The sequence below is a fragment of the Folsomia candida genome, unplaced genomic scaffold (genome assembly GCF_002217175.1).
Source record: "Folsomia candida strain VU population unplaced genomic scaffold, ASM221717v1 Fcan01_Sc011, whole genome shotgun sequence".
NCBI classification, from domain to species: Eukaryota; Metazoa; Arthropoda; class Collembola; order Entomobryomorpha; family Isotomidae; genus Folsomia; species Folsomia candida.
Window position 1 is genome coordinate 1,313,042 of NW_019091203.1, and position 23,675 is coordinate 1,336,716.

At 37.3% G+C, this 23,675-nt stretch overlaps 1 long non-coding RNA gene across 1 annotated transcript; it reads left to right on the forward strand.

Moving 5' to 3' along the window:
* Positions 1–1,354: 1,354 nt before the first annotated feature.
* On the forward strand, positions 1,355–2,190 carry LOC118436964. The gene is made up of 2 exons (XR_004835816.1): positions 1,355–1,443; positions 1,512–2,190. It is a non-coding gene; the product is annotated as an uncharacterized LOC118436964 (long non-coding RNA).
* Positions 2,191–23,675: the final 21,485 nt, after the last annotated feature.

Here is a 23,675-nt window from a genome sequence, read left to right on the forward strand (position 1 = left end):
GACTACCTCAGGACGCACCGTTTGCGTCTGCAATTAAATAATTCATTAGCCAGGAGCTCTGCTCTATTTTTTAAAAAATTGGATTTAATCTGATCCTGGTTATAATTTGAGTTATATTGGTTAATACCGAGCAATAAACAATATAAAATATGCAAATCAAATCAGTAGCAAACTAGTCGCATGGAAACCAGACGATCTGATGTGGAACGTTAACATATATGCGTTATTCACATACTGGCTCCCCCACATCAAAAACATGGGGGTAACATGAAAATATCGTGAGAACTTATTAAAAAACCTGTATTAATTTTGATTAATTTTTGGGGAATTGATATTTTTGAATTCTGTAAACAACCCTCTTGAAAAACAGCCCTCATCTAAAATTTTTGCATCCTAACCACCACCGTGGAGAAAAATATCCATTTAGTAAAAAAAACTTTGAGACCTATGGTATAATCAAAACATAGGTCTCAAAGTACAAAAATTAATGCATAATACATAGCTGCGCCACGATGGCATCCGTAATGATTGGGTATTCTATTCTATGTGTTGGTGAGTTGCCAAGTTTCTACGTTGAAAGGGACGCCTGAAAAAGTCGCAAATTATTTCAAAATTTATGGCGTAATCCGCCCGTATAAGGGATCTATCATGAGGCAAACCAATTATAACCTAGCCCAACCTGAACTAACCATGAATAGTAGAGTGGCAATTTTTGGTGGACAGCTTCTCCGTAAGAAATTCATCACATCAAACCCGTGAATACGGACATGCATACATTGGTTATCATATTTTCATCCGACGTCAGTTCTAGATGAATTATGAGTTTCGAAGTTTTGATTTAAAAAAAATCACCATATCCTCAAGTGTTTTACTTATTTGACAGATAATTCTCACCAGGAGCGAGGTATAAATTTAATAACTCCGCGAAAATGTACACCAGATTTTTTGCAGCGTTCTTTTTTCGTTCGATTACTAAAATTATTTGGGGTACAAAGTAAGTAATTCATAAATCTGATAATACATTTGTACTTATTAGTGAAATAAATATACAATTCGTAAATATAATACCTTAATGTAAGCCTTTGTAGAGAGATTGTTCCCATTTCTCCGGTGCCCCTTGGCATATATAGTTGCCGAGATAGTCATGAATATTTATGCAAATATGTAGTATGTATCAGCCCTATACATTCCGTGTGCATGAATAAACACTAATTACCCAAATATCGAAATTTATTCGTCTATCACCAGAAAAATGATGTCACATGCACAAATTGTGCCCATCTGCCTCAATTAGCAATTAATTTAACATATCAAGTATCATTATGCTTTGTATATCAGTTCAGGTATGTATATATAATCTATCATACATGTACTATTTTATCTCCAATCTGCGCAACCATCCTGATCATAATTGGTTCCTTAGTCACAATGATAAAAAATCTGGTAAGTTTTTATTAAATACGTGTAAAATTTGAAAATAACAGAAAGACGTTCTTTAAAATTTCCGCCAGGTTTGCACACTTCTCTTTATTACCATGTTATCTGCTCGGGACGGTAACGCTGGCACGGCAGTTTATCCATGTTCGGGGGAAGGATATTTCAAAATTAACGGGGCTACCGACCGGGCTAAATATTGTCCTGGAACGATGCCATGTGACTACGTGTTTTGCTCGTACGACACAGCATATCGGAGATACAGGCGGGTTTTTCACGTCTGTCCGTTGGACCGCCCAGTTCCCCCGGCAACGACGCCCACGGATAACTACGAGTTTCACGAGACTAATCACACCTGTGGTCGGCGACATGTCAGTCACGTCAATAGGCAGAAACTAGGGGCCCCGCGACATTGAGGGCGCCCGTAGTGTTTTTGACTTATTAATTTTTTTAAAGTTATTTTATTAGGTAAAGGAACTCCTAATAAACGAAATTTAATTGATTTCAAACTGTTTTCATTGTAATTTTTCTTGTTTTTTAAATTAACATGTTTTTGTGTTAAGTTTCAAATTTTACATTTAAATACTTAAATTCGCTAGCAAAATTTTAACACAATTTGTGTAAAAAATAATTTTGAACAACAATTTTTAGTAGTTTAATATTTGCTTCTGTAGTTCGTTTAGAATTTTGGAACGCAAAAAATTATCTCAGCTACTAAAATCTAACCAAAATATATGCCCCGATAAACATGAAATACGTTTCAGCAATTTTTTTATCAAAGTAGCATTACGCATTACATATGTATGTATGTATCATTTCTCAAGTGTGTGACTTTGACAATGGTTAACTAATAAGTGAAAAAATGAATATTTCTTTCCACAAAAGTAGCACGCATGCCTCTTCACCCCGCCGCCATGCACCTGTCTCACGTGACGATTAAAATCGCACTTAAGCCAATTTTTGAAGTACACTGGTCACACGAAAAAGGTGCCTCCCCGTTTGAGTGTTTTGACAGGACGTGAAACCTAAGACCAGCATATGTATGACCTGGTCACTTTATCACATAAGTTGCACGAATATTTGCTATACAGTATGTCACTTTATTGTAGATGCAAGGCATGCATGCATTATATAAATCACAAATACTCCACAACAGGTTAATATTTCAAATTCGTTTTTAGATCAATTATTAGCAATATTTCATACTACATTCGTGCAAAATTTCAAATGAATTGGGCTAAAACTGATGAAGTTATAGATATTTAAATGTCAAAAAATTGCAAATTGCACGCCACAAAATTGTAGATGCAGCTGAACAGCCCATTCAATATGTTGCTGGCCTCCTTTCAGCGACAATACCCGCGTGAATTCGTCTAAAACACGAATCTACCAATCAATCAGTGACACTTAGGTCGATCTTACGCCACTCTTTTGTGACTATGGTTTTCAGAGAAGCTGGATTTGTCGGTTTCCGTTCTGCGGCAGGACGCTTCAGGGTTCCCCATAAATGCTAGATCGGATTGAGGTCAGGGGATTGAAAAACCCAACCAAACACCTTTATCCCATTACCCTCGAAGCATTTTGAGAAGATTTTTCGTTTTCGTTTCGTTTTCGTTTCGATTTTTTTTTTTTTTTTTTGAGATCAATGACACATTTCAATGTTACTATCCCGTTTTAACGGAAACTGCCTCAAACCATTGCATTCCGGCAAGAATTCGAAAGTTTCACACCACATACTAAATGTACCCACAGCCAAGATTTCCATGATATCTCTATTTTTAACAATTATCCACAGAAATCAATTGTTCGCACTTTAGTCTTGCTTCCACCACAATCTGGTCACTCCGTCTGGACCAGGGAGCTGAATTTTGGTCTCATCCAGGAAGCAAAATTTTTTCCTGTCACAAGCGGACATCCTGAGTTTTGCCTTACCAAATCTAAGGATTACTTGGGGCTTCTCATACAAATCTATGGTGTTTATTTTGCCAAATCTCCCGATAATTGAGTGAATATCTGCCTGTTTATAATAGAGGTGGACATCAGTGCAATGGTCACTTTGAACACGTCTCGCAATTTTTGGCGTGAACAGAGGAGGACCATGCTCACCGTTCTAATAATTTCCGTGTCATCACATGGTGATATACTGCGTTTTTGCCCCCGGTCCGGAAGGTTCACAAGATTTTCGATCCATTTTCATTTTCTGGACAATATTTTGTGAAATTTCGTGTTTTGCGAAAATTTTTCCAGAACTTAGGAAGACAACCCTTCACTGACAGAATGGTGGATTGCGTTGAAACGTTGTTCAAAAGGTGACACACACCCATGCCCATGTTTCAATCAGTTTTTTTTATTCAATGGCCAGAAACAATGAAAAAACAACAATGCAAAGTGGGGACTATTTTTATGAGCGGAGGAAGAAAGGTGCCCCGTGTCCTGTACTCCTCCAACGTTGAGCATAAGGTCCACTTCGACGGTGGGCTTCATAATCTAGTGTTTATGGAGCAGTGGATAAAAGATTGACTTTTCGTTCAGCATGTCGAAACTTATTGCGAGTTCAATTCCCCACAGGGCCATATGCAATTTATATATTTTTTTTACTTTTAGCATTTGCAAATATTTTTCCTAATACCTTGGCTTCATTATGATAGATAAATTAGTTTAGATACATTTACAGGCAGCTGATCCAAACTGCTTTAAATTTAAAATGTGTAATTAATGCATTCATGTAATATGTAGATAATGCATTGAAGGATCAAGAGATGAAACCACAATGCTACATGGAATTCGATAATTTTAGCATCTTTACTTCGGATACTGTTCAATTAAACTTGATCCTGTTAAAATATGCATGTTAACAAAGTTTTCCATATTTATCAATTTTTAAGTTTGTCGACTTTTATGAGGGCTGAGCATTTTCCAACCTTTTTCCAGGACAAGGGATTAAAAGGGTCCTTTTGTTTTTATGCCTCATTAGAAGGGACACTTCGTTTGAGCATAACTCTGCGTAGTTTGTATGGTCACTTCTGACCACATATTGTTACATATGTATGAATGTCTCCTATGTACTGTCAAAACCTTAAAACCAAGTTGTTTAATAATAAACCGTCGCAAACGCGCATAAGGAAGTAGCTTCAGACGTACTTCACCCCAAACGGTCCCACCACAACTCGGGAACACTTAATTTCACTCTATTTCACCTATAGATTAATTTTTTGTAAAAATCTCATTTTGCCCCGACCACACCCCCTGGCGCCTAGGGGGTGTGGCACAACTCCGGAACACATAATTTTACTCTATTTCACCTATAGATTAAATTGCACTAAAAATCTCATTTTGCCCCAACCACACCCCCTGGCGCCGAGGGGGTGTGGCACAACTCCGGAACACATAATTTTACTCTATTTCACCTATAGATTAAATTGCACTAAAAATCTCATTTTGCCCCGACCACACCCCCTGTCGCCAAAGGGGGTGTGGTCCGATTGCCCCCAAAAGTTGATAGGATCCTCCCCCTGGGGTCATATGTATGATGGCGAAAACCGATTTCGATTATCTCGATCCGTTCTCCTGATATCCTGCTGACAGACAGACGGACAGACAGACAGACAGACAGACAAAGTCTTCACATAAAGTAGCTGAAGCTACTTAAAAATCACCATCAGTCTAAAAATATCTTCCAGCGAGATCATTTTTACTTTCATGGTAGCAAAGCCGTTAGTTTGTATGATTCATATTGTTGGTCTCAACCTGCCTCATTGAGTGTCGCAAAAGTGCCCCAGTCTCAGAGTCTGTTAAAGTCTCACAACGGGAAGAACTGTTTCCTGTTCAACACTTGATAAACTGAAGTAGATCAGTGTTATTGTTGTGAAGTGAAAAGGTCAATTCATCAGTTAATAATAGCAGTAAGTCTCCACTGCCCAGTGCCAGTCTGGACGGAGTAAGCCTGTAAAAGTGTGCCGTGAATTGGACCATTGTTTGGACAAGAGACATCAACCCTTTGACTCTACCCGAAGCTGAACCTTCCGCCCGAGGACGAGTTTTATTGAGGACGACCACTCTACCCAAATCCTGAGTTCCCGTCTACCAAATCTCGAGCTTTTTCGATTCTACTGCTCTTGATTAGGCAAAGAGAAGGTAACAAGTCTATTTCTGTTTTTCGCTTCTGCTTTCCCTACTCCACAACGACAAGATGACATCAACAATCAAAAGAATAGATGTTACGCACATTGTCAAGCTAGACGACACCAATTACGCGAGGTGGAGACTTCAGATAACTTTACTTCTCAAGTCACATGACCTGTGGGAAGTGGTCAACGGCACTACCCAACGACCTGCAGATGAAGCACAACAGCCAGCATGGGATAAGAAGGATATACAAGCACAATCCATCATTGTCCCCACTCTCAGTGCCACTCAAACAAATCATATTTATGACTGCGCTACATCAAAAGCAATGTTTGACAAGCTGAAAAGCATCAATTCAGATTCAAGCTCGCTTAACAAGCAACATACCATGGCTAGATTCTTCAATTACAAAATTGGCAAGAGTCAGTCATTGATTGAAGCATTTGCAGAGGTGGAAGAGCTGGGCAGAAGACTAAATGAAATGGGAGTCGTCATGCCTGAAGCATCCATTATCACAAAGGTTGTCTCAAGTCTCCCCGACGAGGAGTATAATGCGTTCCGTATAAGGACCAGAGCATGATAATGCTACTTGCCCGTCTGAAGAAGGAGGAGTTGGAGAGGAAGGAATCCAAACCAGCAGCAACCAATCAAGATGCAGCAAAGGCATTCTTGACCCATGACCAGAAGAAAGGCAAGAAGAAACAGAGCATTGAAGAGTTGAAAAAGGCAACAACCTGCCATGGGTGTGGGAAAAAGGGCTACTGGAAAAGGGAATGCAGGAGTAATCCACAAAATCAGAGCAATAAACCTTCAGATAATCCCGCACAAGCCAATAGAAGCCCTGGGAAAGCGTTCATGCTAAATGCAATACAAACCCCCATGCAAGCACCCGTGACTGAACAAGTGTGGCTAAGCGATTCTGGAGCTAACCAGCATGTCTGTGGAGATAAGGCATGGTTTACAAGATATGAAGAGTTTGACACTCCCAAGTCAGTCTTCCTAACGGACAAAAGGGCTACACAAGCACTAGGAAAAGGGACAGTGACACTTGACGCTTACATCAACGGCATATGGGAGGAATGTACCATAGATAACGTGTTGTACATACAAGGGGCTGTCAACCTTTTTTCTGAGGGATCAATGGCTAAGAAAGGGTACTCCATCGTCCGTGACAAGAATGGAACAACATTTTATCAGGATGGACGGTTTAAGGGGCCAATTGCCGAGTTCAAGATTGATATGTATGTCATGAAGTTTCGTCGCACTTCACAAATTATTGCTGCATACATGCATCCCGTGACTAATGCTAAACTATGGCATCAACGCTTGACACACATTAATATGAACTATGTGCTGGACTCCATCAAGAAAGACGCAGTTCGTGGAATTGACCTGGAGGCCGTGTCACATAAAATTATGTGTGAAGACTGTGAGATTGGGAAGCAATCTCGAAAGCCATTTCCAGCCGCAACAAGAAATGCAACGATAAAACCAGGAGAAATGGTCCATATGGACTTAGCCGGAAAAATGCCTGTTGCATCCCTGGGAGGAGCTCAATATTTCTTACTCTTGAAAGACGATGGTACTGGCTTCCGCACTGTATATTTTCTCAAGAGCAAAGACGAAGCCAAGGATCGTATCAAATGCTACATTGAATTTATGGAAAATCAAACAGGAAGAAAGGTCAAGATATGCCGTTCAGACAATGGTGGAGAATTCTGTAATTCTACTTTGGCATCATACTTCAGAGACCGGGGAATAATTCATGAAACAACCGTCAGCTACAATCCAGAAATGAATGGGAGGTCCGAACGTGAAATAAGAACTTTAAAAGACTGTGCTCGAACTATTCTGCTGGCAGCTAAATTACCCGAATCTTTATGGGCTGAAGCCGTTGCCACCACCGTCTACGTCCACAACCGAATACTGGACAAGCAAAGTCCAAATATAACCGCATTTGAAGCAATATTTGGCAAGAAACCTTCACTCCGTCATTTGAGAGTCTTTGGTAGCGTAGCATTTGCACATATACCAGCCCAGAAAAGGACGGTCTGGGGAGCAAAGGGAGAGCGACTTATCCTGTGTGGGTACGCATCAGAGAGCAAGAAATATCGTCTTTACGACCCTGAGTCCGGATAAGTGGCTGAGGCAAGAAATGTATCTTTCCACGAAGAAGCTTTTGAACCGACAGTAATGATACATGGCGAAGAAGAAAGAGATGAACCTGATGAATCCAAATCTGAAAAAGATGATGCAAAAGATGATGCACAAGATGATGCACAAGATGATGCAGAATGGACGGACGAGGAGAAATACGATCCCGAGGACCCACAGCCTGATCAAGTTGACCCACAGCCAGTACAACCTGACAACGAGAAAATGGGTGACGAATTAGAAGTCCAAGTTAAAACTGAAAAAGGAGACTACACGGCTCGCATTCCATCGCAAGGGACGACACGTGTTGTCTTGCCTGAAACAAGTAAAAAATCAGGAACCACTCGCAATTTAAGAGACAGAGCTAAAATTAAGAAACCAGATAGATATCAAGCTCATGCCATTTATGCAGACAAAGAACCTTCAACTTATAAGGAAGCCGTTGAGTCTAAAGAGAAGGAAGAATGGATAAAGGCAATGCAAGATGAGATTGAAAGTCATAAGAAAAATGGGACTTGGAAATACGTGAAGAGGCCAGCCAATGCAAGATTACTTGACAGTAAATGGGTATACAAGCTTAAACGTAAAATGGATGGAACAATTGATCGATTTAAAGCCCGGCTTGTCATACGAGGGCATAGACAGAAAGAAGGCGTCGACTATTTTGAGACATTCTCCGCCGTATCTCGGTACGAGTCCATAAGACTTCTACTAAGTATAGCTGCAGCAAAGAAAATGCATATCGCACAGCTGGATGTCCAGACAGCCTATCTCTACGGGATTCTGAAGGAGACCATATACATGTCACAACCTGAGAGTTTCCACAATGGAGATGACTCCATCGTGTGCCTCCTGATCAAGGCTTTATATGGATTGAAACAGGCTGGAAAAACCTGGAATGAAACATTCACCGAATTTCTCGAGAAATTCGACTTGCACCCATGTTACTGCGATCCCTGTATATTTGTTGGAGATGTTGATGCAATAATCACTTATCTCAGCTTATGGGTGGATGATTCACTGGTCATTGGAAAAGATAAAAATGCCGTGCAGAAGATCATCAATGCAATCAAATCCTACTTTGAAATAACGATAATGGAGCCCACAGCCTATGTTGGGATGCAAATAATCAGAGATGGAAATGATGGTTTACTTTTGTCACAACCTTTTTACATCCGTAACCTGCTTGAAAAGTACAATATGCTGGAGTGCAACCCGACGAATGTGCCGATGCAACCTCATGCAGGAGAACTCGTCCCAGCCGCAACAATAAACGAGACCCTTCCGTATCGACAGCTCGTTGGATCATTAATTTACCTAGCCAAGTGCACACGCCCTGACATCTCATATGCAGTGTCCCGCCTGTCTCAGTTTATGCATACGACGAAACTCACTGGAAAGCTGCAAAGCAAGTCCTCCGCTATTTAAAAGGCACCGAGGAACTCGGAATCAAATACAAACCGTGTGAGGATATGATTCTCAGGGGATATACAGATGCAGATTATGCTTCCGACAAGATGGATAGAAAATCTACAACAGGTTTTGTCTTCATGCTAAATGACAGCGTTATTTCATGGTCAAGCCAAAAGCAACCCATTGTCTCAATGTCATCAATGGAAAGTGAATATATATCTCTCGCTTCTGGAGCGCGTGAAGCCGTTTGGTTACGACGATTTCTAGAAGAATTAGGATTCCCACAAGAGTCCCCAAAAATAATTCATGTTGACAACCAGAGTGCAATAAAATTGGTCAAAAATCCAGAGATGCACTCAAGATCCAAGCACATCGATGTCCGGTACCACTACACAAGAGAGCTAGTTAGTACAGGACAGTTGGCAATTGAATATGTACATACCAGTGAACAAATTGCAGATGGATTAACTAAGCCACTACTGAAGACCCAGCATTTCAAGATGAGACACGATCTCAATATGGAAAGAAATGAGACAAAGGAGAGCAAGGACAACCCAACTAAAGTAAAGAGAGGTCCCCTCCAAGCCAACTTCTCACTGATGAGCCTTCTCACCATCCTTCTTATGTTTATTACGCAAGCTTGTGGGGTGACACATCAGAATGCGATCCCTTTACTATGGAAAAAGAGTCCAATCCCAGTTACAACGGGATATAACCAAGTCCACTTGCTCGTCAAATTCATGAACCCGTGCGAAATTTTAACACAGGATCTACTCCATAAGGATTTAAGTGCCTATGCAACCGAGAAATGTAACAAAATATACGACGAAATGTTCCTGGATGAGCTAGAAAAAATGTGCCCTAAAAGAAAATTCTCCGATCATATTAATTCGCGACATACCAGACAGATTGGACGAAGAGTGAAGAGAGTCCTCCCATTACTTGCAGTTGGAGTAATAATTGGTGTGACTGTCCTTGTAGCCGGCTTATCAGTTGGTGGAGCAATCAATTCGTTTGTTCAAACTGGAAGAATCTCTGCTTTGCAAGGAACAGTAGCGGAACAAAGAGAGATGCTGGATGAATTGGAACGTCGCGTGGAAATATCGGAAAGAGAGATTGAGAAGCTTAAGGTTAGCCTAAATGCTACACTAGAACAGCTTCAGCTACATCAGCTTGATCACGACGAACTCAAGGGAAAATCCATTGACACCAATTTCGCAATTGCCTACCTTACCAGTCGCCTCATGATAGGTAGAGAAATAATTAGAGAAGCAACAAGACAGTGGCGGCGAGGAAAAGTTTACGCACCACTAATGGATTTCTTTAATTTCACGTTACCCTGTGGTGATGCTTACCCAGTCAGCTTCGCACAATCTCAAAAGTGCGAAATATCAGATGACAGAACCAAGCTGTATGTGGACTTCACAGCAACTGAAATTAACAAAGATTTGCAACTCATCGAGGCAGACTCCCTCGATCTCAAAGTTGAAAGGAAGAATGAAACCTGCGTTCTAAAGTACAAGGGACCCCATAATGCCATCCTTTCTACGAAAGATGACTGCGTATACTCCATCAATGTTAAGGAGCCTACAACCCCCGACCTAATTGTTTCGCCCACTCGAGGATGCACGCCAACAGCGAAAACAAAGAACTCCAATCACTTTGACATAGACCACTGTTATGACAAGAACCTTGCTGAACCATGGGATTTTGTACAAATCAAACTACACCATGGACAATATCATATCTACTGCCCTGGGTCCAATATTACCATTGAGAGGAAGCTGCAACAATGCCCTGCTAGCGTGTTCATCCTTCCAATGAATGCTAATTTTAAAATAAATGATATTGAATTTTCAGGAACTGAATCCAGCCTTGTTCACCAAGAGGTAGTCGACCCACTATTCACGATGAAAGCCAACTGGCACTTGCAGCCTAGTTTCAACTGGACCAGTCTGATGATCAATGGTTCCACTGACGAAGGAGGGTCAATCCACTACCACACAAGCAATGAACCAGCCTGGTCAACAATGGAATGGATCTTAACCCTTTGCATACTAATAATAGTTGCTCAAGCCACTCTTTGTGTTTTCCTTTTTCTGAAAAGCCGGCCAAATGTAATTTCGGTTAGGGCAAATCCAGTGGAAACTGCCGATATTGAACTTTAAAAATTGAGGGAGGATGTTAAAATATGCATGTTAACAAAGTTTTCCATATTTATCAATTTTTAAGTTTGTCGACTTTTATGAGGGCTGAGCATTTTCCAACCTTTTTCCCAGGACAAGGGATTAAAAGGGTCCTTTTGTTTTTATGCCTCTTTAGAAGGGACACTTCGTTTGAGCATAACTCTGCGTAGTTTGTATGGTCACTTCTGACCACATATTGTTACATATGTATGAATGTCTCCTATGTACTGTCAAAACCTTAAAACCAAGTTGTTTAATAAAAATCACCATCAGTCTAAAAGTATCTTCCAGCGAGAACATTTTTACTTTCAGATCCTAGATATGTAGATTATCACGGGGTGAAGCGAAATCCCTTCATGGAAATGTCTGTCCATCTTTCCGTCTGTATCCACGATAACTTTAGAATGGACTCGAATTTTCGAGATACGCTTTTTGTCAAAGTGTTTCTAATTCTTGAAGTACGGACGAGTTCGAAGATGGGCTTTGCAGGTCATAAGGTCACAGCGCAGCGGGGATGAGGTGTTGAATTTTTTGTTTTTACCATGTTAGACGTAGTTTGGGGCGGGGACCTCAAAAGACATAGTTTCGACGCGCAATGATCATGTAACCGTGTAAACGACACCAAAATCGAAAACTTCGAATTTCTGTATTTAACGTTTTGAACATAGCTTTGCGCTGGGATGTAAAAAATTGACAGTTTTGGCATGCCGTGACCGTGTCGCTTAACTCCGTTCCTACACTTTGTTTGCAATGGTTTATTTTAAGTGTGTATTTCCCAAAGTTGACCAAATTACTTTAGGTCAAACTTCAAAGCATAATGACAATAAGCATGTTACGCTAATTACAATTACAAATTAGATTTACTCAAGAAAATCCAATTACTAGTTACAAGTTACAATTACACATTTTAAAAAATTCCTCAATTACCTCAATTGCCTCAATTACAATTACTAACAATAATTACGTAATTAATTTCAAACTAGTAATCACAACAGAGATTTTTTAATGAACATCGATTATCTGATATTCAAATTGTTTTAGTACTTATTCAGCTTTAAGAATTAAAATGGCTTCAAAATTTCTAACTATAAACAATGATTGATTTTATATGAAAAAATTGAAATTACAATTACTAATAAATTAGTAATTGTAATTTCAATTTTTAATTACAAATCACAAATTTTTGATTTTTGATTGACAATTACAAATTTTGCCAGGCCTGGTATTAACGTACTTTATCCAGGTTATTCCGTCTATGTATTTTCAGTTAAATTTTCGTATTGGTTAGTTTCCGAATTTCATGCTCAATATTCTTCACAGCATTTTCTCCTAGCCACCGTGCATTACATATTTCTCACAACTTGGAATTTAACTAACTTGGGAACTATTTATATGTGGCAAAATTTTCACAATGTTGACTATGCAAACTTGTAGTAATTACAGGGCAAGATAGATCGACATACTTTTACTTTTTACAATTTTATTTATTTGTTAATATTTTGTTTAAAGCAACAGTGTTGTCCATAAGATATCAAAAGCCATTTCTAATACATATATCCACACATTATTAACTTATTCTATGTGTAAATATAACTGCAATACTTTCACACCATTATTTGAATTCGAAGTATTATGTAATCGTTTAGTGAAAAGGATTACTCTCACAAAAGTTAAAGTGATTTGATATCCAAAAATCAAAAATGCAAACTCGTTTCCGACATCGAGCGCATTTTATAAATCGAGGGTTGTTGCAATCTGGGATCTCACAAAAATTACTTTCTCCATTTTCAAATGTGAAGCAAGCTTGTTTAACATTTAGAAAGTCCTCCTTTTCTTCACTTAACCCACTCGAAAACCATGCATATTTTATCATTGGCTGAAATATCGGGGCGGACATCATTAAATGTAGCAGCGATTGTAGGCGCAGAGCACCCTGCCTTGGAGTCCAATTGTCTTTAGGATTAATACCTATAATGTTGATAAAAACTTCCAAGCAGGCCAAAATTTCTCGCGCAAGATATTTTAATTGGCGATGGAATGTAGTGTCCAAAGGTTGCGCTAGTGGAGTACATTTCTCTGGAATCACCTTAAGCGTAATTTCAGGGCGGTCGTTTGCAACCCCAGAATATTTGGAATAAGAGTCAATATTGGTGTGACCCGTCCAACTGTCAACGATGTAAAGAAAGTCGTTCGTAACGAAAGGCACCACTTGTTTTTCTATGAAGTACTCATTCAATGACGTTGAAAGTTTTCCTGATGTACTGCATGTTAGCGTAACATTTGACGGTAGGTAAGACTCCACATCTTTTTTCACAGTTGGTCCCATTTTTCCTCCGGTTTCTTGTAAACATACGAAGACGTTTCCAACAATATGCCCCTCCATATTGATAAGGTATTGCACAGTATAAGAATGGGTGATCAAATTCTTGGGCGACTGTGCATACCCATAAACTATTTTCTCCCCTTTGTGGGTGTAAGTCCTTTGAGAGGTTAACTCATAAGAGAAACCACATTGGTCCGTATTTAAAATATGGTCCTTAGGATATTTGTTACTAATTGACCTTATATCCAATTGAAATTTTTTTGCAGAATTTAAAATTTCTTCCGCTGATTTAACCTCTCGTTTGCTTATTAGTTGATTGATTTTTCTACTAGATATCCGATTGCTTGACTTGAATCGGTCCAACCAGGTTTTCGAAGCCTTGAATTGGAAGGAAGAATCATTAAATTCCTGGCATTTTTGCAATGCCCATGCACGTAAATGGGAAGACCGCAAGATTTTGTATGACTTTCGGGCCTCTTTTAATTGTTCATACACGTCCTTGTTGATCATTCGAAATTTTTGTAACTTGCTGGGATTTTGAACTTCCTTCTTCCATTGATATAATCTGCTTTGATCCGGAATCTCCTTCGCACCATTTGCTTTAAGTGACTTCCAGCTCCAGCCAGGATGTTTTTCCCATAAGTCTATAATTTCCTTCTTTCTCTCGAATGTAATGTACACATCGTCAATTCTATTCCTTTTTGGTGGAGATTCGGGCTTGAACTCTGGATCAAACTCGTCTTCATCGATAAATTCGATCTCGCTATAGCCACTATCTTCGCAAGAAATCGAAACTTGATCCACAAACTCTGACGGCAAATCTATATTCGTAAAATAAATATAATGAAACCTAACGTGGGCGATGCCTAATTTTGCAATATACTTCATAGTGAATTAAAATCCAACCTTCAATGTTTAATTCCTCGTCATCCTCTTTGACGAAATCTTGAAGGTTTATCAAGAACGATTCGAATAGCTTGTTTGCGAATAGGATTTCTTCCTCTGTGGATTCTGTAACCTGAAAATACGTACAAATTAATTTTCAAATTTCTAGCTTTGTAGAAATCGTACCGCTTATATTTTTAATTTATTACCTTAGGGGACTTGAAGTAATGACACTCGATCAGTTTTGTAAATTCTATTAAAATTCCAAATGGGTTGGGGAGTTGATCTTCCGTAGCTAAACAAGACAAGTATATGTATTCATTGAATGATTTATTGTGACAAACAGCTTAATAACATAACGGGAATGATATAAATTGTGGATATATGTATGTTCACGCTAATATATCACGATTAACATAACTTTGTGCTGTTTAATTGTTGAAGTAATGTACCATCAGGGTAGTCATTCTGTCCGAGCGAGTTATCGAGGGAGGCTATATTTGCAAATTCCAGAAAATTATTAGAAGCATAAATAAAATTAAAGCCACATGTGTTAGAAACGAACTGACGATTTTTCGCAAATCGAGTACGATTTGTAGCGTCCCACCAAAAAATCTCATATTTCCCTTGGTTGCCAAATTTATGTACACATGTAGGCGTTAAATGATTGCAACAATAAAGCAAGTGCAAAATAGTTAGCATAAATTATGGTTAAATTTATTAGGTTCTAAATAGGACATATGCATACGTTCACTTATACATAAATATTTTAATAATTAATATATTCTTGAATTGTAAGTATTTATTAAGACAATTATAGCAGAGGGTTAACCGAAAGGCTCCAACCTATGTACCTGACATTCACGTAAATCGGTAACCACCATAGACTGATCAATCCCGGATTAAGGATTGGGGATTGAGATTAGGATTGGGAATTAATTAATCCTTAATCTCAATCTTTAATCCCAGCTTTTAGAATTTCAATCCTTAATCCCTAATTCCCAATCGCACTATGTCAACTTTAATCTTAAAGTAGGATTAGAATGGGATTAAATTTTCAATTACTGAAAATTCGAAAAGCTAACTTCTCTTAAGATAGCCTCTGCTTCGAAAATTAATTGCATTTCGTTCATTTTTGTAGCATATTTAAAAATACAGCAGAACCCTATTACAATGTTTTGCAACTTTGCAAAACATTATAACGTGGTATTCTCAATCCACAATTTTCAACACTGGTGTGAGCTAATAAAGAAATGTGGGTGCTATGCCCAAATTCAGGTCAAAGCGTTGCGTTAAAAATAGTACCAAAAGTAAAATTTGCATTTTTGTCCGTATATAATCTTTAATGCAAAAATATTTAATTGCTATTTAAAAATTGTATTCCTCTAATTTTGCGATCTAATTTTGCATGAGAAACGTTCAAAATATTTCTTGTTCCGAAGTTCAGATTCATTTAATTAATATAAAAATCTGGCGTAACGAAATTTAATGCAAACAATTAATCCAGGATTAAATTAATTCCCAATCCAAGAAAACTACCAAAAATTTAATCCCGTGTTAATCGTAATCCCAGAATAAATTCAATCCCAAATCCCAATCCCGCCAACAATTATATGATACGATGCTAAGTAATTTACTGTATTCGCAATTGTTAGCAATTTATAAGCGTAGTAAATAAATTTTTGATTAATGCAAAATTCATTTTCTGAATATTCTCTAAAGCAATGAGTAATATTTTTCAGTTGCCTTGGAGTAAGCCATCAGTGGTTTTTGTGGCTTAGATTTCTTTGGTTCTTGTTATCAAATCCCTGTAAAGCTTATTCAGGATTTTACTTTTGTGGGAGTTGCTTTTGTGGGAGTATTACTTTAGTATTAATCAGTGATAAGTAAATGTTCGGATTGGAATTTTGAACATTTTCATGCGTGACATGAATTTTTAGTACCATTAACATGTTTTCAAATCCTAGATTCTAGCATAAATCAAATTTTTTAGCCCTTGTGTAGTGGTTTTTAAAAAAACCCCGGTTCTTTTCGAAAGTTGCCTTTGAGTTTAATATAGGAATACTCTGGACACCTTTATACAAAAGCACGTGTGAGAAAATTCAAATTTTTTTTCCGCTCACAAAGCTTTAAAATGAAAAATTCAGATTTACATTGGATGAATTTTATTTTATCAAGGTGCGAGTTTTAAAAAGTTTTCCCGTCAAAACCTCTGGGTTTTCAAAACCCTTGAACTGTTCGAATTTTACTGCCCGTGAAAAAGTTCGAAAATATGTTTCTGTAGAAGGAATTGAATCCTTGATTAATGAAAATCCAACTTTAGCGAAATTTTAAATTGAAGATATTTCTGTAAGCTTATGAAATCTCTAAAAGCAAACTCCGGTGAACTTTTAAATTTCCAAAAAATATTGCAGACGAATTTCTAATACCAAAGTCAAGTAACCAATCAACATTTTTCGAAATTTTCGATTTGGAAAAGTTCCAACATTTAAAAAGCCACCTGCTTTGGCAAGAAAGCAATTTAAAATGAAAGTATTGGGGATCAAATTAGCGAATTCTGAACGGCAACAAAATTGGGATGCATATTTTTCTAGTAAAAAAAAGTATAATTGGTCCCGTGTGCATCTGGATTTTAAATGTATATAAAAGACCTACATTTTGATTTTTCTCGCTGTAAAAAATCGAATTATTAGTTCTTGGACGATTTTAAAATATGATTACAGCTTTTCACGCCTCGGATAAAGTGTTTGCATAAAATATAAGAACCATATTAGAAAAATATAAGGTAAATGTCAGAAAAATAGGAGACAAATATGGAAAAATATAAGAAAAATTATGGGCGCTCAAATATATTTTGCTCGGGTAAATATTTTGGGTCGCACGGGCACTGTATGCAACTTAAGTATCTACAATTGAATTGTTTAGTTTTCCTTGATATTTTTAAAAACACATGTGTAAAAAACATGCAAGCTTATCGAAAACCCATAACATAATACCACGTAAAACAAACTAATTAAGAGGTCCTGAAGGATCCTGTAGTCAAGCATACCAGGCTTGACAAGTTCATGGTACGGCCATGATTTCAACTCATTTATCTAGATATAAATTAAGTTAACGTATTAAAAAAATATTTGCAAATGCTAAAAGTAAAAAAAATATATAAATTGCATATGACCCTGTGGGGAATTGAACTCGCAATAAGTTTCGACATGCTGAACAAAAAGTCAATCTTTTATCCACTGCTCCATAAACACTAGATTATGAAGCCCACCGTCGAAGTGGACCTTATGCTCAACGTTGGAGGAGTACAGGACACGGGGCACCTTTCTTCCTCCGCTCATAAAAATAGTCCCCACTTTGCATTGTTGTTTTTTCATTGTTTCTGGCCATTGAATAAAAAAAACTGATTGAAACATGGGCATGGGTGTGTGTCACCTTTTGAACACGTTTCAACGCAATCCACCATTCTGTCAGTGAAGGGTTGTCCTCCTTAGCCCTTTTTATAACATTTTGGAATAAAATTTCTACAAAATATTTTCTATTGACAATATAAACAACTGTTCTTACCCAAAATAAACATTACCGAACAAAATTTGTATGTAGACTGAAAGACTGGGTTGTTATCGTAATTAATCTCAGCTGCATCTACAATTTTGTGGTGTGCAATTTGCAACTTTTTGACATTTAAATACCAATAATTTGATAAGTTTTAGCCCAATTCATTTGAAATTTTGCACGAATGTAGTATGAAATACTGCTAATAATTGGTCTAAAAACGAATTTGAAATATTAAACCGTTGTGAAGTACTTGTGATTTATATAATGCTTGCATGCCTTGCATCTACAATAAAGTGACATACTGTATATATATTTGCTATATGTTCATGGACACTTTTAACATGACGTCGCAGCCCCTGCCGATCCTGGCAGGTAACGGGGCATAGTTTGCAGGTTATCGGTGTCGTCAAAGATTTCGCACGAACGCTGAAAAAGTATTGAAACATATTGTATCAAGTTACTAATTTATTTATAGAGAAGTTTAGAAAAAAATCGACTTTTCGCTCTCCTCGCATAAATTTTATTTTCAATTTTGCATACGATTTATTAGTTGCTCAAAAATTAATTGAAGGTTAAGATGATTTGATTTTTGAGCCAAAACAGATTGATATCACGATACAATTGACAAAAAAGTGTTGTTAGAAAAGAGCGAAAAACCGATTCTTGCAGAAAGCATGGTGTCCAAAATTATTAATTTTGCCACTTTTTTTAAATTTTCGTACTCGCCCTATCTCACGAAAAGATCGTAACGTAATCTAGAAAATAAGTGTTTTTTTAACAGAGCAAAAAACGATTTTTTATGAAACTAGGGTCTCCATAATGTATAATTTTGGCGCAATTTTTATTCATAACTATCTTTCAAATAGTTGTATTCGCACTACCTCATGAGTCCTCAAACAGCTACTTTGTCCAAACCTTCTCCCACAGGTTTGACATTGGTAGGGCAGCTCGGTCGTGTGAGTTCGAATGTGGCGCTGAAGGTCAGAGCGACCTTTAGATTCATGTCCACAAAGGGTGCAACTAAATCGGACAGGATTCTCGGTGTGTTCAAAGTTAAAGTGACGAATCTGGGTTCCCTTTGTCCCATACGTTTTACCACAGCCGGGGAACCTGCATGGATATCGGGGTCGTTCCACCGTGCTGTGAAGATTTTTCACGTGTCCCCGTAAACCCGCGGGCGTCTTGAATTCTCGGTCACAAATATTACAGACTTCTTTCGGTCTGCCACTGTGAAAAGTTCGGACATGAAACGACAGGCAGGAGCGGGTTGAAAACGTTTTTAGGCAAAGCTGGCAAGGTTTTAGAAAGAATTGGGTTTTTATATTGTTTAGTATGCATTTTTTAAGTTGGTTTATCACCTACGTCACACTTTGCCTCAGCGTGTGTCAGGATGTGCGTGTCTAGACGTTTTTTGGTTGTGAGGGTTCTTGAACACGTGGGACATTCTAACTTTTCCATCGTTGGACTAGAATTGAATATGAATTAGGTTATGTCTACGTCAATAAAGAAGAGCAGATACGCTGTTTATTGACACAAGGATTATTTACTGAATGAAAGATTATGATCTTGACTTACCTAAAATCCTTATTTGATTGACTTGCTTTTGCAAAAACGGAGTATTTTTGTTCTTTCCGATCGATTAAACTTAAGAATAAGAATGGGTCGAGTATTCCGCATAAATGATAGAATGCCACTGGTTGAAGAAAGGTTTTCGTGGTACCAAAACATGAACTAATTTTAGCTGAGCTACATACATACTTTCACAAATAGTCCACTGAATTGAGACCCTTCATTGGAAGGAACCCTTTTTACCCAAGTGTGCCGCATATCATGCCTTTCAATTAATTTATGCACGACTTAACGCATCTTTACTTCAATCGCAGAGTCGTAAGTGCACTTGTTGAGACTCGAAGACTGTGACGTCATAACAATGAGGACACAACCCCAAAAATCAGATAATTTTCAATTATTTCTTAGCTACCAGAAAGAATTTAAAATTTTGCCAATTGATATTGTAGATAAGGTTGTTGTTTTACTCGAAAGAGAAATTCAGAATTTCAGTGTTTTTTTGAACGTATACAAATTCCGTAAAAGCATAAGAGCTTTTGTTATAATGTAATAGATTTTCGCCTGAGCAAAATTAGGCGGAAGAAATTGATAATTTCAGTCTCATTAAGCAGCTTATTGTCTAAAACTTCACTGTGCATAATTTTAAAATTTGATATAAAAGTTTCAGAAAATAGGGTTAAACTTAAAAAATAAATTGTATTAATTCATAAAATCTATAATATGTATGGTTGCATCAGTTTATGCATGCATATAGAGATGTATGAACAGGGAATTTAAAATGAAGCAGTGCTTATCAGTAATATGATTATCCGTAAACATAATATCCTGTGGCCCACGCCTCCAGCGATCCCTTTGTACCTACAATATTCGGTAATTTTATCAATGACAAAGCCCATGTACAGGGTGCCAGAAAGTGCGCTTTTCCATCTTTTATTGAGTACTAAATTGTGGTTTGTGAATTTTAGAAAGGGTAGGAAGTTTGAGTTATACTAAATATGTATGTAAGAACAATAACACAAAACGCAAAAACTATGCACGGTATCCCTATTATGAACCCTGTCGAATTTTGATCAGCATCTTCTATTTAGCCAGTAAATAATTCATAAATGCCAAAAAGTAGAAAATTGAATTATTCGTGGTTATATATTCGTCTATTTTAAAGCCATGCATAATTTTATACATGGCTGGAAAAGATTTCTCTTTGGTAAATAATTAAATCGTTTTATAGAAATGCCATCTTTAATTCACAGTCTGAACGACTGTCTGTCCATCGGTCCGTGGCAGAAATTTAAATTTCTCGAGGGCAAGTGTAACCTTCCACATGCGTTTTTTAAATCTGTTTCGCACTCGTTACAACGTTCTACACACTCTCCAACCTACACATCACCATGGCAACTGCTACCACATTATGGGGCAATGGGACACCCACATTAAAAACCATTCATTCAAGCAAACCTTAAAAACTTTTACGAATACGTTTTACGAATTTACTTTTACGAACGAATAATCATATAAAAATGCAAAGAGGTCTACATTTTACCAGGGTTGGGCAAAATACTATTTGAAATACAAAATACAAATTACAAAATACAAAATAGAATTTTGTATTTTGTATTTTGAGGGCCATGGTTCAGATGAAAGTATTTTGTATTCTGTATTTTGAAGCTAGCCGGGTATTTTGTATTTTGTATTTTGTATTTTCTAACTTTTCAAGTCGGTCAAAGTATTTTAAATACAAAAATACTTTACAAAATACACTTGGCAAATATGAGACGAACTCACGAGTGGAACAAGAGTCCGTGCGATATCTATATATTGCAAACCAATATTCCACGGTTTTAACTATTAAGAAGCATCGATTATTTTCAGTTTCTGGACTCTCGGCTGTGACTGTGTAAAATATTTTGTATTTATGCAGATGATTATTTTTTTAATCTTAAATTGCTTTCGAGGGTTAAGATGGTTATTAAAACTTATGTTTACTTCATTATCGACACTTTGTCGTACGAGAAGGTCTTTTTATAGTGCGAGAAGGATTAAAATTAATTAGATTGAAATTATTGGGGGCTTATCATTTTTTGGATAACAAATGAACGCACACATGCTCAGAAACATAATTATTCAATTCCAAATAACGCTGTGAAATAAAATAAGTTTGCCACAATTTTAAAATTTGAGCTTGACTTGCATTTTCAGGGTCAAATCTGTCAGTAGTATTTTGTATTTTGAAATGTATTTTAAATACGTATTTTGTATTTTGTATTTTGTATTTTTAGGTTTCGACGATTTTGGGCAAAAGTATTTTGTATTTTGTATTTTGACCAGATTCGAGTATTTTGTATTTTGTAATTGTATTTTGAAGGTTCACAGCAATGTATTTTCATTTTGTATTTTGTATTTTGAAACCCATGTATTTTGCCCAACCCTGCATTTTACATTGTGGTGGTGTGATAAAACATAGTAGAAGCAATAAACCGTAGTAACGTTAGAAGTAGCTCACCCTGTAATAATGCCTTGGTTATAACTTAGCACCAAAGGTGAGGAGTAACCCGACAAACATACTTTCAATACAATTCTGCACCAATGGTGCAGAATAAACGAGTAAGATATGCATATATAATGATTTGCTATAACTTTATACCAAAGGTGCAGAATAATCGCGCAAAATATACAAGTATAAAAGTTATACAATTTTTGCACCATTGATGCAGAATAATCGAACAAATACATATGGTATTGTCATATAATTTTGCACCAATGGTACAGGATAACCAGAAAGAGTAGGTATATAAAAATGATATATTTTTGCACCAAGGGTGCAGAATAAGGAGCCAAAATAAATATCTAATTTTGACATAATTTTGGTTTTCCTCCGGAGCCTTGAACTCGTGGTGTTAAATTTTTAACACCACCTTTCATCCAGTTTTTCAGAACTATTGGTGCATCGATTCTCCCAATTGTTTCGCATCATTTTTGATAACCGATTGTTTGATACTAACGGTTCTACTTATTACAATGTTGGAGTACTTTCTCGATCAACTTTCCCAATTGATTCGCACCATTTACGTTCGGATTTTTCAATGCCAATGGTGGGACTAAGTTATCCTATTATGGATATGGGGATTATTAATTAGCATCAATTGATGCAAAAAACTCGTGAACACACGGACGGACAGACAGACAGACGGACAGACGGACAGGAGGAATTCAATAGCTCTCGTGCTACGCAGGGCGAGCTAATCAACCGTAGTAACGTTAGAAGTAGCTCACCCTGTAATAATAATTTGGTTATAACTTGCCCCAAAGGTGCAGAAAAATGCAACAAGATAGATACATAATATACATAATATAGATACAATTGCATTTTTATGCAATTATGCACCAATGGTGCAGAAAAATCCAACAAAGTAGATCAATAATTTTTATGCAATATTTCACCAATGGTGCAGAACAATTAAACAAAAGAGATCAATAATTATTATGCATCGAGGAAAGTCCAAAAATTGTGCATCACTGGTGCATAATTACCTACGAACGATCAACGATAATTTTGAAAAATTTATGGTAAAATTGTCTAATAAAATCCGCCGAGTAGTATGCATTATTGGTGCGTTATGCATCAAAGCCCCCAATTCTTTCGCATCATTTGGTGTTTCCGATTGTCAGATACCAACTGTGCTATTAATTTATGAAAAAATGGACCAGGGACATTTTAATCCGCATCAATCGATGCAAAAAACTCGTCAACAGACGGACCGACAAGAGGAAGTCAACAGCTCCCGTGCTACGCAGGGTGAGCTAAAACCGTAGTAACGTTAGAAGTAGCTCACCCTGTACTAATGGCCCCAAAAGTGCAGAATAATCCGACAAAATAAATCCATAATTTTTATACACCTATGCACCAATGGTGCAGAATAAACGAGGAAAATACAAAATGCAAGATAATGTTGCACCACTGATGTAGATTATACGGCAATGGTCGCTTAATGCGTACCAATAATTTCTTGAAAATGTATGTCAAAATTGTA